The following is a 15,285-nucleotide window of genomic DNA, read 5'->3' on the forward strand; positions in this document are numbered from 1 at the left end:
ATTCCATCTGATTCCATCTGCCATTCTCTCTCACAGTCACTCCATCTGTCCTTTTCTCAGTCTCATTGACCGCTTCACTCATTAGCTCCTTAATCACAGTTGCTCACATGTGGAGAATGCCAGTTCTTCAACAAGGATACATTCAGGCATGCTAATCTAAACTGTGCACAATATGAAAACAGTAGCAGTGACAGGAGCTACATAAACAAACTGAATTGAAATTATTTTTTTTGTCAGACTACCATGAATATTTACAAGGAGAATTCATGAAGCTACAGCAAGTTGCCAAAGCAGATTTTATGTTGACTGTTTCATTGTAGAGGTGACAATTCAGCAAGTAAAGATCATGCTGACTTCACATTATTTCACAATCACTTGGAAACTAAAAGACAAAGGTGGAAAAAACTTGGACATGCTGCTGTCCTAAAAGCCCGATGTAACGATTCCTAACACTCAGATACAACTGTAAATGTGTAAGTTAACAGTAATTCAAGAAAAGTTGGATTTGACAGCATGCTTGGATTTTGTTTGTTCTTTCTTTTTGTAATCTTTTCCCTTATGCATATTTGCTCATTTTACAATCTGGTTTATAGTTTTGAGGAACTGCAAAGTGATAAAGGTGGATTGATGCAACAAGCTGTCCGGAGAAGTTTGATGTCATGTTGAAAGTTGTAGCCAAAGGCTTTGGGCTGTTTCAGCCTCTGTCAAAAGCTTCGGCTACAGGTGATGGAAAGAGCCAAGAGCCAGCGAGCACAAAGCCAACTGCCAGTCACAGCGAGCGGTCCAGCTCCTGCCTCCTGTCTCTCTGTCTTCAGGGAGCCCTGGAGCAGTCAATAAAAGTCCACATCGCCATATAAACCTCAGGCGGCTCCAATAGGAAAGAGACTTTAGGCCTGGTGGGTCTCTTTAGCTAGGTCTTCCTGTCAAGGTGTGTTAGAATCTAGATTCACACACATAAGGCAGTGAATGGAATCTGGATAATACATTTGAATTAAAAAGAAGTGTCAATAATGTTGTTTCTGTTTTTTTTTTAGATCCCGTGTTTGTCTATGAAGTAGCAGACAGACTGAATGCTTTTTGACAAAGGGGAAAAATCTAGTTTTGTCTGAATTTAATGTGAGGTGAAAATGCTGAAAAAAAATTATTAGAAGAATAAAAATGAAATCAGTTAATAATTTAATAAGATCAAGATTAGATTAATGCAAATACTATGGCTATAATCTGTGCTGAAAGCAAGCCTGTTTCTCCAACTATACTAATTTAAGTCATTTAGTGAAACATTTAGATTAACATTAAATGAAAGTAAAGATCTTAAATATTTTTGATACATGCATGTTTTGAAAATGATTGTGAATCAATAAGAATCTTCAGAAAACATGGATCTTTTTACATAGTGTCGATTTAAAATGAAAGTCATGTCAGCCGCCTTCAGTTCACATTGGAGACATTTCTGAATTGGTGTAATCTCCCCCAGGTTTATGAATTACTAGGGGAAACCATATAAAATAAAAGATGCCAAAGCTTAAACGCTGTGCTGTGTTGTACAACAGCTTAGCATTTGCTTTGCAGGATAATTAGACTTGAACTGTGCAGTTTGTATTATTGTCCTAAAGCATGATGGGATCAAATTCTCATGAGATTTTCCATCTTAACCTACACTTCATATCATATTTGCTTTCATGCTAGCACTTACACTTTAAAGGGATTGATTAGGAGAGAGACAAGAAAACTGTATGAAATTGAACATGTTTCTATCTGATGTGTTGGGAAGAAAGAAATAATAAATATTTAATATTATCTCTCACATGGTGAAGAATTTTGAAGAAATGCACAACGTAATGTGGATGTTCTGAAAATAAATGAGTACGGAGCAAAATTAGATGATAAAGTGTATGGCAAGAACTGTATTTCTGTTGTCCAAAAAGTGGGGAAAAACTGCTCTGACCGTAGTGTGTCAGACCCCAAGTCACTGCAACCTCTAACGCCACAGCATTTCCCACAGATTTTGACAACAAAAGTAGGAGCAAAGCATTTTTCACAGTCACTCCTCAACACCAAGTGGCTTATCATGTGGCTCCTTAAAACAATTATAACTTGAGAACCTATCAGGATTCTAAGAGTAAATTTAGGCCTTGAAAGTGAAAATGGCTTTTCCCAGCCTCCAGAGTCCCGGCCCAACATGACCTTTTTCAAACTCTGTTTAAGTGTGAAGTCTGCAGGGACAGTCCTGTAAAAGGCATAACAAGAGGAAAGTCAATGTAACAAATATGAGGCTCTGTCAACAGCAGGGTTGACAAAAACAGAGATATACTTATCTCAGTTTAAAAAAAAAACTATGTCTTACCAGGTTTGCATATCTAAAGCCTAAAGTATTTGTCCTGTTTCAAAATAGTTCAGCCTCAGTCATTTTGGGGACAAAGCAGAATAGAGACTATAAAATACAAGTTTATATTATTTGGCAATTATAAAGTTGTTTTGACTGTTAACATGGTGCAGTTCTATTGGTCAACACGTTTAAGTCATTGCAGTTTTTTACCTTAAGGAACATAGTGAAACTAAATACTTTTTATATTTTCCTACTTTCATGTATGAGTAGTTTCTGCTAATATGTTCATGTATTTAATGGTGTTGAATGTCTTGACTTGAACCTCTATTGTGTATGCATTTGCTTGGAAAGGCTAAAGTTCACTTGACATAAATGCATCTTCCTGACTTTCAGTCTGAAGGTGCACCAGCTGGCACAGCTTGAGACAACCAAACCTCTTCCTTTCTTCCAGCTGGTTTCCCCAAAATACCCATCCATCGTGTCCCTTCACAGCTGGGATTTTTAGCTCTACACTCCTCCTAACGCGTTTCTATAACATTTTCCCTCTCATATCTGACCCCTTTCCAATCTCTGAGCCTCTTGGTTGCTTGCTACGTCTGCCCATCCATATTTCATCTTCATTGCCTTTCTCTGTCCCAAGAGCATGACTTTTCAAGCTCCAGCTTTGCTTTGTGGTTCAGGTCTCGTCTAAACAAAAACAAGCACGAAGGAGAAGTTTCTTTTCAAAGAATGCTGAATGATGAGGAAAACAAGTAGATTTATAATGGTAAGTTGGGGACATTTTCAAATGTCTTAACAGGGTAATCTATTAAAGTTATACAAATAAACATTTCTACTATTTTGTTACATGAAGAGATGAAAAAGAGGGATGAGTTATTTTATCCCAGTTGCTTTTTGTCATTTGATTTTGATTTGGTAATGTAGCTCACAGACTTTAGCTCCCTCACTTTTCTAAGATTACTTTGGTTTAAATTGTGAGGACAGTTTGTCATCATAAACAGTTGCAGAGCCTTTCAATATGTTCAATATGTGCATAGAAAATGCTTCAGTGTTCTGCTAGCTTCTCATTTTGAGGCAGTGAATCTCTTTAGAGGTCAGTCTTTCCCTAACAAAGCACTCCAACCAATGTTTCTTAAATTACTGTGAGGATAATGTTTAGCAGAACTGGAAGCTGTTACATTGGGAGTGATGTCAAACCCAGTTAAGGGTTCCAGCTTGTAGCATTATTAGCAATACTGAGATTTTATCATGAGGAAAAAAAAGTTCTTAGTTCTGAATAATTATTAAGACGTCTGGTTTTAGATGTTTTGTTTGCATATGAAACTAGTGACTCAAACCGCATTCTAAAATTTAAAACACAATTTCAGCACTTTGATGTTTCACTATTTGAGGAAAAACATTACATGTCCAAAGTTGATCAAATTCTTTACTCAAATATCTAGAATTATATAAAAACTGCATAAAAAATTAAAACTACAACAAAAAGTCTTTAAAATCATAAAAATTAGTTATAATATTGTGTATCTGCTGTGAGTTTTAGTTAGGGTTCCTTCCCATTTTTATAACGACTTTGTTGGATAGTCAAATATAAAATAGTCCAAACCTGACAGAAATTGTGAAAACTGATCTCAAACTGAATGTAAGGGTCCAAATGCCAAAGATGTCAGTTAAACTGGTTGCACTTAGGACAAAAAAGTGAACCTTTCACCATCCTTCCTACTTCTTTGCAACACTTTCACCATACCATGCAGTTGGCATTTGAAGCAAAAAGAGAAGAGGAAGGAGTGGAATTCAAACAAGTGAAGCATTTATTCAGCTGACAGGCATCCAGTCATCTTTTCAAACATTGTTCAGGTGGAAATGATAGCAGCTCAAGCTGAAATCCATCCTGAGGATTTTCCTGCTGTTACAGGAGGACACTAAAGCTTGTGTTTTTGATTTCTTTTGTAAATATAATTAATTTAGAAGAGCTGTATATGCTGCTTCTTTGTGTAACATTGGTATCAGCTTATGAGGTTTTAAAAAAGTAAATCTGGTAAATTAACAGAGTTATCCAACTTAATTTACCTTTTTTTTTTTTTTTTTAAGAATTGAATCTCCCTGTTTTTATATTACCCAAAAAGTTAAGTTATGATGTCAAATGACTGGAGTATCTTCTTCCATATTTCTTTGTTTCTACCACAAATGGTATTTTTTCCCCTCCAGAGTTACAGTAGAGCTTTTTTTGCTTCTGTGATTAATGTGCTCATTGCTAGGCCCATCAGTTTGAGGGAACCAATATGTTAGGGGTTTTGCTGCACCATCTTTGGATGATGTATTGAATAGAGATCCATCGGATGTTTGAAGTTTGGGATTAGTAAGTAAATGGTCTGTACTTGTGTAGTATTTTATCAAATCCATTGGACCCCAAAGTGCTTCACACTACATGGCTATTATTTATTTTATTTTATGTTTTTAACTAAAATGGATGAAATATTCAATAACTTAATGACAAAATATGTCATACATTGAAGTAGGGTATTTTCAAACTTATCCTCTCCTAATATTGATTATTATTAGAATATTATTTAATAATATTTAGCTAAATATCTTTGCTCCAGTAATAAGATAAGAGGAGAACAATACATGTCACATCTGCACTGTTAACAGTTTTATCTTAATAGAAGCATCTTCTGAAACAGACAACATAAATGAACACCAACATAAATACTGATCTGATTGACTCATTTTTAAATTAAGATTCTTGTCACCAAAAAAAGAGAAAAAAAACATGCTTTTTATGCTTACCAGGATATGCCTTTATTTCTGTGCTACCCATTTGAACCTGATGTGATAATTTAGTAACTGATTTAATTTTTGTAATAAAAAAGACAAGAATGTCTCTGATCTGAGATGCATCTTGAAGAACTATTCACATGAAAATATAAAAGGATAGATTTACTGATGCAGTTAAAACAGCTTTAAAAGAAGAGGATGTTACACTGGTGGACCACTTTTGCTACCAAGACCAGGGTCTGCATCTGAAAATTACTTCAGGGATTTGGGGACTTCTGAGCAGAAAAGTAGTGTAGAAAATATTCACACATTTAAAAATATAGTCACACAGGATTAAGTGGCCAGAATAAACTTTGCATGCTGGTTGAATGTTTTGCTAAAAAAAAACTAAAAAACTAAAAAACAGTTTTTTGTCAATCCGCTTATGCTAAAAGCTGTGACATAAATCATATACTTTGTAGCTGATTCAAGGAGAAACAAATCTAAATGGGGATCACAGCATCAGAGCGTTGCTGCAGATCATGTTGTTAGCTGCAAGCGCAATCAGCATGTCAAGGTCCAAAACTGCGTTTTGGGAGTTGTTGAGCAGTAAGTGTTCCTAAAAAAAACATTTTAATATTTTTTATAGTATTCAATTCTAATTAACAGAAGTACATGAAGATAAGTTAGTCTATCTTGTGATTACTAAGTATCAGAAGCCTACACACTCAGAAGGGGAGACTTTCATTGTTACACATTGCTGACATTCAAATGATATTAAAGCAGCTGAAAAAATAATGAAAATGAACTTGACATTTGATAATGTGTCAGTGACATTTTAACCTGATTAATGACATTAAAGATGTTTCAGTGGTGCTTGTATAAACCTTCATTATTGTAAGAAATGTTTCCTAGTGAGGGAATTCTAACAACTCAATAATTGAATATGATCTAACTATCTAACTAACTAATGGATCAAAGTTATAGGCTTTTTCAGGAGATTGATTTCCTTTGCATGAATCTTAATTGTACACAATAGGACATGTTTGTTTTTTATACAGTTGCAATACCTTTTTAATAGTCCCTTGCCAGATTTTTAAATGAATTATTTTTACGTGACAATTTGGTTTCCAGCCTGACTTTTACATATTGAATAATATCATTTCCTAGAGTTATTTGCCCCCTTACCGATTTATTCTAAACACACTGTATCTAAAGTTCTTCTTTTTTTTTTTGCATGGTACTTTTTCTGGAAAATGTGCTATTTTTGGTCAGCAGTGGTTTTTGCCTTTCAATTCTCTCATGGAAGCCATATTTCCTGCTGCTGAGTCACGACTGTCCTGGGAGAAGGGATGACTCAAATTGTGTAGACCTTATTTAAGGCCCTTAAAAGGTTTTAGTTTATAAATATATACTGTATATAATCAGTTTAATTGCACTTACTTATATTTGCTTATTTATGTTTTGCTCATCTCATCTCATTTTGTGCACAAACTGTTCAAATTATCAATGAACTACCTAGTATATATGTGGAAATATTCTAAATTGAACAGCATCAGGTGAAATGGTTCAGACGTCTGATAAGGAGAACTCTCCCTGTTCCGGTCCAATTGGGAGGAGAACCTGGGAGAAACCCAAAATGCACTGCTTTGAAAATCCATTAGAATGAGCTGGAGAGTGTCACTAGTGAGGGATGGCTGGGTTTCCCCTGCTGGATTCATTACTCCCCCAAACAGATCTCAGACAAATGGGAGGCAGTGGATGGATGACAAAATGTCAAGGAAATGGAGGGAAGTAACAGTATTAGGTCCCGGTATAAAGACAAAGGCAGATTTAAAACCCAAAAAGCAACACATAATTTGTTTAATCGAGATACAAACAGAAAAAAGCAAAGCGAAAACAGCAGAAAAGGCAGGATAAGTAGCCAAAGCAAAATAAAGCACTCTCTTCAGAAAGATTTACCACAAATGTCACTGCTGGACTGGCTTACTTTCTGGAGAAGCAACCAGCAAAAGAGAAAAGCACAGTGAGCACCATGAAGAAATCCTGTTCCACAGGATCATTTTTAGAGCAGCAATGATATACCCATGATAAAACATTTTCATAATTAGTGATGAAATGTATGAGTCAGTTTATTTAGTATTTTCCGCACTATAAAGGCACACCGGATTATAAAGCGCACCTTCAATGAATGGCCTATTTTAAAACTTTTTTTAATATATGAGGCGCATGGAATAGACGCTACGGTTACAGTTCCCACCCGTCCTATTGAACCTATACGGGTCATGATTTGTTCCGTTCTCTACACATATGGATGTATAATAATAAAGAAGTGGTCCCTGAGTACTTTATATAGTAGGCTGCCCCAGTCATTGTTTCACTCACGGTGTTGGTGTTGCGATATTGTGCCCAACTGCTTTCTGGGTAACACAGACCAACCGACACGCTGCCGCCGCAGTCTCTGTCTCTCTTCCCTCCGGCTTTAAATGTATAGGGGCTGGTCCCTTGGTAACCCTAGTCGAAGCACCCGGATGAATATCTAAAGCCACTTTGTTGACATAAAGAATGTCAACAAAACAGTTCGACTCGGGTCGGCGAGGAGAGCCTTCTGGGCCGGGGCGTGGCCGGACGATGGTGACCCTTCTCCGTTCGCGCGCAGCATGTTGGTGGAGAACGTGGTGCTAAATGACCTGCAGACGACCTGATTATCAGGTCGGTAGGTAGATAGGTCAGTCAAACTTTATTAACAAACCAGCGTTCTGACAACTATCCCAGCATGCACTGCGCACTTCTTCTTCTACGGGCGAAAATGAAGTCGGCGGCTGCTTACCGTAGCTGCTAGACCTGTTGTGGCTCAATATTGGTCCATATATAAGGTGCACCGAGTTATAAGGCGCACTGTCGGCTTTTGAGGAAATTGAAGGTTTTTAGGTGCCTTATAGTGCGGAAAATACGGTAAATAACTTGGAATGCAGGGGTGGAAATGGCATCTACCACTGGCCAAATGCAGGTAAATGATTGAAGTGGCGTGTGAATACGAATAGCCACACACCACCACGGCGGGCTGGCAGTTTGAACAGAAAAAAAATACATTCAAGTTGTAGTTCACACCTGTAGGGGGCAACAATGTGCCAAAGTTGCTGCTAGTTTGCTCTAATTCTCATTAGAAGGAAGAGAAAATTTGAGCAGTGGCTTTAGCAATGTGGCAGGACATTTTGGGTGGCAGACATCTACTATTAAACAATGCTATGTATCATAATGATAGCTACCTTAATCTTATTGTAACACATTGTGCTGAGTAGCAGTGGCAAGTAGCAACGCTTTAGTGTAGACAGTTTGGCTCAGGAGTTCAATATTATACGTTGTACATGGCTCCTCTTGTGTAAAAGCACGGTAACTGTATAGAGAGATGCTGATGAACCAGGAGCCACTCCTCTGTCACTGTGGATACAGATGTTTTGTTCTGGCTTACAAATGAATGCAGTCGATGGATGCGACATCCTGTAACAATCTTTGCGTCCCCTAAGTAATTCCCATTGTGTTGTCTTTGTTTTTTAAATGCTGCTGGAAATGTAATGCTTTGTTATGATAACCCACAAATGTGGGCTCCAATTCAATTTTCTGACACTCAACATAAGGGATTTACTCTGTAAGATCTCTTATTGAAAGCTTTTCTTCCAACTTCTCATTTCAGTCTCCTCTAACTCTCCAAAGAGCATGCACACAATCTTGCCAGCATGATATTAATATTCACACAATGCTCTAAAATGAAAGGATTAGTCACCATGGCTATTATTACTTCTTCTATTTTGGGACACAGAATCCTTTAAAATTATTTGAATTCCTATAGTGTCTCTCCATCTGCATCTGTGAATGTTCAGTTTCTGAGCTTGCTGCACACTGCATTTAAAGCACCTACATTTGCTATGAGATGAGTAGCATATTTCAATCAGTCACCGTGATGGATAGTTAACACAACATTAGGAATCAGTTGTCCAAAAGACTGATTTCTAATTCAAGAATTATTATTACTTTTTAATATTATTTACTTTTTTAAGTTTTCCCTTCTGCTTTGAATTGTGAATTGGTTGTTTGAACACTTAGGATTAGTTTCAAAACTAACTTTGCCTCAATCCCAATGTCTCAAATCAGAAATTGGTTCTTAAACATGCATGTTTGCATCAAATTATGATATCACTGCATCACTTATGTATTCCTTCATACTACTTTTTTTCCATAGTTTTTTTTTGTTTCCTTATTTTCATTTTTACTAAGTAGTTTTGTTGAATCAAACAAACTCAGTTAAAGTTTGATTAAAGTATTTAAACTAGAACTTGAAGTATTTTGTAAATAAATAGTGGTATTTTAAAAAGTATTTTTTTTCTGAATATCTGTGTAGTACTTTGTGCTGTTTGAGAAATAGATTTTGTTTAAAACTACTAAAGTTTTTAATAATTGTCTTTGAACACAAAGACAATTGTATAATTTTTTCACTTTGATGCCAATGTAGAGCTTTAGCATTTCAAAAGTATGTCTTAAGTAAGTTACTACATTTCCAGGGTCAGTTTATGTCGAAGGTCAGGTGTGAGATTGGATCTGAGCTGGATCAGCATTTGCACATTTTGTATGAACATATGCCACAGTACTGATCAATGGCTGTTGCCTATGATTATCTAAAAGTAAATACTTAACAGGCACCTTCTGCGCTGTGGTATAATTGCCACATTATCAACTAAAATGGCAAACAACTTACGACCAAATGATTCTAATGTTGTGCCAACCACAGGTGGCTGTATTTGTACAACCACAGCGTTTGATCAAATACAATTTTCTAATCTATTAACAACTGCTTGCTTTTTGGTTTTTACACGTTTTTCTGCAACGTGTAACAAATTCTGGCAAAGCTGTTTTGTGTTAATGTACTGCAGTGTACATGCCTGATAAAAGACCGAACTGATTTTGTTGCTTGGGAGTTTTTTTTTGTAGAGCAGCCCACTTCTCTTCAATAAACGCTTGAATTATTTTGATCCTATACCTATTACTAGGAAACAAACAAAAATAAACTGCATATTTTTGCAAACTTTGAACATATGATCATCCTATGGTTTCTCATTTTATATCTGTAGTTTCCATCCTTATCTTTTACTATGTGTTTTAACATCAACCTGTGAGTGGGACTAGTGTTGGAAATTAACCACTTGGCTATAATCGTGTATTGACACATACATGTTCATTAATATCTACTGTCCCAGTTTTTAAATTGAATTCAAACTTGAATCTTATTCAGAGTTAAAAAGTCTGAAAGTAATCAACTTTCTTGATGATCTAAATCCACCTGATCCCTGTGTGACCACTGGGGGGCTGGTGAACATCTCCAGCTATCAGTGGACACGACAAAACATGGATCTGTCTGGTCATCACCACAGAGTCGACTCAAACACACAATACCATGAACCAGTTTATACAGTCACTTTAACTCCTAAGGAAGGCAGGAACAACTCTTTCTAGGTCCATGCTAGATGTCAGATATACACTCCAGGATACGACAGCTTGGGTTTAGATTGTCTGCCCTAAATTCATAAAATCTCCTGGGATTATTGGGATATATAGTAGAAAGGGAGTCATAACACCAGCTGTGCTGAAGGTCGGTCATACAGGCATACACGCTACTCTCTCCAGTTACATAATTTAGTGTATCCATCCATCTAAAATCCAGCACTGACACATCATTATGAAAAAGCTGAGCAGAGAAAGTTGTTCCTGTTGAACTTGCCTCAGTGCTACTGATCAAGTTTTACAAAGTAATTGGTGAAGTGCTTCAGGTTCAGCCGTCATACAGGACATAAGCAGACCACAACAAAGAGTCAGAGTAGTGGAAAATGTAATTGGTGTCACCTTGGCAACCTTTTCGGACTCTGAGATGGGGAAAAAAAACATCAACTCACCCAGCATCACAAACCTAACATAAAGAGATCTGACGGGTCAGGAAAGCAATAATGTAATTTATAAATACATTTTCTTAAAACAATGAGCAGTGTCATATAAAATAGCAGTTTTAATTTCCATAACTAATCTATTTAGTCTATGCTTAGTTTGTCTGTCCTGTCCGACGCTCCTACTACAAACTTGAGCAAGATGACGTCATGTGATGGGTGTCAGAACAAAATCTACTATTTGTTTGTATTTTTTGAATTATGTGTGTATGAAAAAACTCACCAAACAGACATTTGCTCACCTAGTAACGTTAGATGCTTGTGCTGGTAGGTCAAAGTGGAGCTTTTCTTGGAGATCTTAAGCCATATAATTTTGTGTAATTTGGTTAACGTGCCATTTTCTTGACTTTGACAGTCAGCTAAGTTATTTAGGTGAACTTAATTATTTAGGCTCTTTGTTTTTTCGTTGCTTGTTCCTACAATTCAGAGGCAAATTAACATGTAATTATACAGCATTTGTGCACAGCCAGTTCACTCTGCAGGACCCACCTGGCATGAGAAGCACATGGTTTTGGGTTCACAGCATCTCTTTTTCCTGACTCATGCTGTTCCCAGGATGTGGTGGTCATGTTAAACCATGACCTCATTCTCCAAATGCTTCTTATGCCTTTATATTACTCTCTATAGTGGTGATAACATCAATGATGTCTATTTTAGAAAGCTGACTGCAGGGTGGAAGGCTGTTTTCAAGCTATTTCAAATCTGTTCTGAGTGGGCATAGACATTTGCCATAACACTTAGAGTGCCATCAGTGTCTTTGTGGAAATGTCCTTAATAACAACATGTGAATATTGCACATTTCCATGTGAGTATGAGGGCGCTCATAACTGTCTCTTCTCAAGTGAAATGCCACATTCTGCATGTGAAAGCTGAATACTGTGACTAGAACCGTCATACAACATGAAATGTTTAAAGAATTTGTTTGTTTCTTAAAGAAATGAGTAAAGAAAATGAAGCTGATGGTGTAACTTTGAGATTAATTATGCCTAATAAATATCTGACCATCTGTGGGTACTCACTGAACATTGACATTTAATTGTTAAAACGTATTAACCTAATGTATCTAATGATGATGCAGCAAAAGATGAAATTTTGCACATTTGTCCAGTACATGCACATTATTCACAATAGGTGAATTATAAGAGACACATAGTTCAAGGGCATGGCAGGATGTTTTTTTTAAATTCCAGTAATAAATTAATATTGTTCTTATTGCTTAGATTTGTTATAAACAAAAAGTTAGACATCATTTGCTTAAGACATGTTTTAACATCCATGCTTACCCCCTGACAGTGAGATGCTGTGTTTGTAACAGGAATGTTTATTTTCTGCCATTGGCTGCATGGGGTTAGTCTGACTATCATGCTTTCCTCCCACACTGTGATAAGATATATTTGAAGTTAATTAACAATCGTAAATTGACTGTGTAAAATGTGCTGTTGTTTTTTCCTTCCAGTGACCTTGTGATGGACTTGGTGAACCACGTCTCCGGCCAAAACCACCCAAACTGTTAGTTCCACAAACTCACTAGCTATAAGTGGGCAAAAATGATTTCTGTGTCCTGACTTTAAAATTAAACACTAAACAGACATTTGATGAGAATAAAACTCTTATTCTCAGTTTTTTTCTCTATCTTGCAAAAATCTTTGGAATTGTTTCAGCAATTTTTAGAAATTGACAAACAGTATGGCTTAGTGTGATGTTTGCTGCTCGTTTAACTGTAGTAATCAGGACTTACTTTTCTTTCTATTAATGTGCTTCTGTGAGTCCCTTCAATAGGAATGAACTATTCATATGAATTAAAGCATTTTTACAGTGTTTTGAGCTCCATACGTCTGCCAGCGCTGATAGTTTCATGTAAAAATATTGCTGAATTAGCATTTATATAAAAATGTTTAAATTCGTACTAAAGCATAACGATGGAACTCCAATAAGTCTGTTTGAAATTTAAATGTGCGGTACAGATGCACTTGATTGATCTTTATGATGGTCATTCAGGCTAAAATCTCAAAATGTATTTCTAAAATATCAGAGGTGCTCACTCAAGTCTCTTTGGAAAATATTAAACATTAAAGATCACATGGAAAATCGACATGATCAGGAGTTGGTAATGTGACGTCTTGAACCGTTTTGGTGTTTCATTGCTGGATTATGCTCTCCATCCACGTAGGACGTCTGACCAACAGTTTGCACTGCTGGCATCAAACCTAATTTGAAAACCGCATGTTGGATGTACTCAGATTGTTTTTATCTGATATTAAAAGCAGAAACTGAGTGTTTCATGCAGCCATGCTGCATGTTGTTCTTCCCCTTAGTTTTGCTGCTGCTGAGCATCAAACAGGCATAGCTTGTTTCACTCTGATCCCTCAGGAGCAGAGTATGAAGCCTGGTGTGGATCTAGTCTCAGTGCCACTGGGCCACGTGGTACAGCTTGTGTGTTGCAGGTATTGGTTACTTTGTTGGCAGCTGGTGTGCTGCAGTTAACTGTGGTCTTGGCTTGTTTGTCCCCTTAGTGCAGAGTGAGTTTGGGGACCTATTCATGAAAGGTTGAGTGTTGCTTTGGAGAGCTGGTTGTGGTCTCTTTTTGGGTTGTTCTAACTTATGGGTAAGCAGTGGGGTCAACCCTGCGTGGCAGGAACCACTGTTATCTAGGAAGATCTAACTTCATTACACAAATGGGTACCATCAATGTTTATCCATTGATTGAGGATTTTATGTAAGGCTTGTCACTGTTGGAACAATTTCCATAGTCACAAAACATCGGCCTACAGAAGCCCTTTTTAAACTTTTATAGTAATTATCTCAGCTTCTGTTAATGTTATTTGTGGCAGATCAAATGAGTAAAAACTAAAAAATAAAGAAAGGGTTGAAGTGTGCAGTAGCACAATCTGACACATAGACAGTAAGTGCAAATGTAAAATAAGGAAAAACAAATAATAGCCATTGGCATCAATGGATACATTTCATTTTTTAATTTGTGATTCTTTCTAAATGGGCGACTGTGGCTCTGCAGGTAGGGTAGTCGTCTTGCGATCGGAAGGTTGTAGGTTTGATTCCAGCTTCCTCCTGCCATGTGTCAATGTGCCCCTGGGCAAGGCACTCAACCCTAAATTGCCTACCGAGCTGCTTATCAGTGTATAAATGTGTGAGCATTTGTGCGTGCAAATGGGTGAATGTGACTCTAGTGTAAAGCACTTTGAGTGGTCAAAAATGATCAGATAAAGCGCTATATAAGTTCAGTCCATTTACCATTTAAAACTCAGGCTTTGACTTTAGCAAGTAGAGCAGGAGTTCATTTTTCATCAGTTTCTATAACCTAATCCTTACCCTAAACCTAAACATAACCACTACCTAATTTATACCGAGATTATCCCAAATCATAATCTAAACTCATTACATACTTTTGTCCCCAAAACAACACTTCTATGGGGCCTGGGCTTTGGGCCCCATAAGGAACATAGTATTTGTTAGAAAAATGGGCCTTACAACCAGAAATTCTGAAACACACACACAAGCAAATGTGTGCATAAATTGGTGCGAGCTGACAGTATCTTCACTCCAATCAGAACTTAATTACTGTGCTAGCAGCGTCACATTAACATATATTTCTCCCAATTAACCAGGGACACACACTCAGGGAAGGAGAGGAAGTGACAAAGAAATCAGACATTTCTTGAAGTTTAATGAGCCAAGAAATGAATAAGACAAAGCAAATGTGAAGCTTTAATCTGTCAGCCTTATTCTGCCTCACTAACAGAAATGGATCAGGTCAGCTTTACAAATTTGGTGGGACAGACAATGGCAAACAAAAATAGATACTAATTATATTTATTAGATTAATCTGTATTTGATTTGGTCTGATCACATAGTCAATTCAAATCAAAATATGGCTAAAAAAAACTAAAAGCAATGAGTCGGATTCTAAGGCCCAAAGGAGAATTAAGGAACTCTTTAATCCATTTTTGTATAAATATGTTAGAAAGATTTGAACCAACCAATACGGAAATCACAAGAGTTGGTCTCTTTGAATGTTTTACTTCCCAGGAAGCAGGAGTACAATGACTACATAATGCAAGGTACTGATGACCAAATGTTCAAAGCTTTCTGTTTTTAAACAGTGTCTGCATTTGTGCCCAATTTGGCACAAATACAGGATGTGCACATAGACGGGGAATGAGCTCAAGCTGTGAATGAAGAAGGTGTCACAATGAC

Source organism: Poecilia reticulata, chromosome 14 (assembly GCF_904066995.2).
Source record: "Poecilia reticulata chromosome 14, P_reticulata-male-v2, whole genome shotgun sequence".
Classification (NCBI taxonomy): domain Eukaryota; kingdom Metazoa; phylum Chordata; class Actinopteri; order Cyprinodontiformes; family Poeciliidae; genus Poecilia; species Poecilia reticulata.